Genomic DNA, 2831 nt, shown 5'->3' with positions numbered 1-2831 from the left:
CACTGTCCCATCAAAAAGCTGAAACAGAAGGGTGCTGTTTTGCACAGCCCTAATAAGAAGATGTGGGAACGTCACAATAGGATGCGGACCAACGAGCCCTTTAAGGCCATATGCTACTTTTGCTCCTTAAGGAAGTTACCGCAGAACTTGCCCACCCTCCCACATCCAATTATGATCTCACTGGGGTGTAACCTCATTGAATGAACTGTCTGCTGATGCTTAGGGCCTCCACCAACTTTCTGACTCTATGTACTAGATACAAGAGGGAAATGGAGCACAGGCTCTTAGCTGCAGGTAGGTTTCAGCTGAAATTAAGAGTCACAGTCACAGAAGTTTAGGGCTGGAAGGGACTTTGTGAGATCATTGGGTCCAGCCCCCTGCTCTGGGCAGGAAAGACTTCTGGGATCAAATAACTCCATCAAGGTGTGCATCCAGTCTCCTTTTGAAGATCTCCAGGGTAGGTGCTTGCACCACCCCCACTGGGAGTTTACTCCAGAGTCTGGTCACATGAACCATGAAGAAGTTTTTCATTATATCAAGTCTGAAACCTTCTTGTAGGTGTTTGTGACCATTGCTCCTGGTTTTCCCCTCTGGCACTTTGGTGAATAGTTGTTCACCTAGGCCCTGATGCTCTCCCCTGATATATTTATAAGCTGCCACCAAATCCCCCCAAAGTCTTCTCTTTTCTAGGCTGAACAGTCCCATATTTGTCAGACTTTTCTTGTACGTCTTGCGCTTCAGGCTTCAAATCATGAGTGGCTCTTCTCTGGACTTTCTCAAGCTTCTCCACATCCTTCTTGAAGTGCGGTGCCCAGAACTGGACGTGGTACTGCAGCAGTGGCCTCAACAATGCCAAGTAGAGCAGGAGAATAACTTACTTAGTTTTGCTTGAGCTGGGGTGATGCATGCCAGTGTACTGTTTGTTCTGATAACTGTAGTATAGCCACACTGGTGGGTCACATTCATTTTTGGTCAATTATGAAAAGTCAAATGCTCCAGGTGAGGCTTGAACTCACAACCTTGGCATCACTCTCCCAGTACTGCCTTATAAGTACCACATGCTAACCCATTGCACCACTGGAGCTGGCTTTTAGCAATCCTGAAGAGCTCAAAGATCACCTGAGGGACTGATCCTAAATGATTTCCTCAAGGTCACAAAGGGACTCCAAGTAGAATACCATCTTAGGGTATTCAAGTTATTTCAATTGGACAAGATGATGCCCCACTCTATAAACTAAAATATGATTTAAAAACAAGCCCCTAGGTGGCAAGAACTTCAAGACAGAGTCCTCAAAAGCTAAAACATGGAGCTGTGCAGCATTTGGGAAAAGCAGCAAGAACAGAACAGAACAGAACTGAAAGACCCCAATTTTTCCCCTACCATGTTCCTAGAAAAAAAATATCCTCCTTGTAGGACATAAAAGAGGAAATGGATAAATTTATTGCTTGGGAAAGCATAGGGTAAGCAGAGAAGCGAGCTCATGAAAGCTTATGTGGCTTCAGTTAATCTATAAGGTTCATTTTTATCATAGACTCACAGAAAATGAGGGCTGGAAGGAACCTCAGGAGGTCACATCTAGGCCAACCCCCTGCTCAGGGCAGGACCAGCCCCCAACTAGATCATCCCAGCCAAGGCTTTGCCTATTTGGGTCTTAAAAACCTCCAAGGGTGGAGAGTCCACCACCTGTCCAGCTCCATCCTCTTTCAACACCCCCCTTCAGATAGTAAAGGCTGCTATCAGCCACCCCCCTCAGTCTTCTCTTCTCCAGACTGAATAAGCCCAGATCCCTCAGCCTCTCCTCACAAGTCATGTCCCCCAGCCCCTTCACCATTTTTGTTAGCTTTCGCTGCACTTTCCAATTTGTCCCCATCCTTTCTGTAGTGGGGGGCCCAAAACTGAGCACAGGACTCCACATGTGGCCTCAACAGTGCTGAATAGAGGGGAAGAATCACTTCCCTTTCCCTGCTGGCAACACTCCTACCAACGCAGCCCAGGATGGCATTAGCCTTCTTGGCAACAAGGGCACACTGCTGGCTCATATTCAGTTAATTGTCCACTGTAACCTCCAGGTCCTTTTTTGCAGGGCTGTTGGCTAGCCAGTCAGTCCCTAGTCTGTACTGGCCCATGGGGCCATGTTAAATGCAAGACTTTGTACTTGTCCTTATTGCATCTTGCCTTCTCACCAACAGAATGGTGACATGTCTTAGTCATTGTAGAAGAAGATAGAAAAATGAAATACAGCTGTATAAATGAAGCATTTCCCACTGCCTACAAGGTAAAAATGTTTGGACAGACAGAAAAGGCCAAATATTTTTCTGTGCTTGATGGTGCATCGTGGGTCTAGCAGGGGCCCTTGCACAAAACAGGGCACATTATATTTAACATTCCCTGGGGGATACACTGCCATTTGGTTTGCTTCACCAGAAAACATGGCAATTTTTTGCTGATATAAAGGATCCACAGAGAGAAGAACCATATGATCAGAGACTAAAAGCAAGTTTAGAAAGAGCCAGAAGTGTTAATCTAACACTGAACAAGCAAAGAAGGTAAATTCTGTAAAATGGAAACAACGGAAGAAAAAGGAACCTGGCAGGGTGTGCAAGTTGAGGCCATTACCAGCATGCCTGCTGCAAACAAAGAAAGAAAGGGTGACAGAGATCCCTTGGGACAGTGAACTGGATCAGGAAATTTTTGCCTGAACCAACAAACTTACCATGCCAAGCTGGGGAGTCCTCAAACATGCCATGGCGCTGCTCTGTGCAGGATGCCTCCTGAGCCAGAAGCTGCTTTATTGTGGTCACACAACTCTCCAGGTCAGCTAATTAGCACA

At 46.2% G+C, this 2831-nt stretch overlaps 1 non-coding gene across 1 annotated transcript; it reads right to left on the bottom strand.

Moving 5' to 3' along the window:
* Positions 1-991: 991 nt before the first annotated feature.
* On the bottom strand, positions 992-1084 carry TRNAI-UAU. The gene is given in 2 exon segments: positions 992-1027; positions 1047-1084. It is a non-coding gene; the product is annotated as a tRNA-Ile (tRNA).
* Between the last annotated feature and the right edge of the window lie 1747 nt (positions 1085-2831).

Source organism: Gavialis gangeticus, unplaced genomic scaffold (genome assembly GCF_001723915.1).
Source record: "Gavialis gangeticus isolate Ggan-Ray unplaced genomic scaffold, GavGan_comp1, whole genome shotgun sequence".
Classification (NCBI taxonomy): domain Eukaryota; kingdom Metazoa; phylum Chordata; order Crocodylia; family Gavialidae; genus Gavialis; species Gavialis gangeticus.
This window is presented reverse-complemented; position numbering and strand designations above follow the sequence as displayed.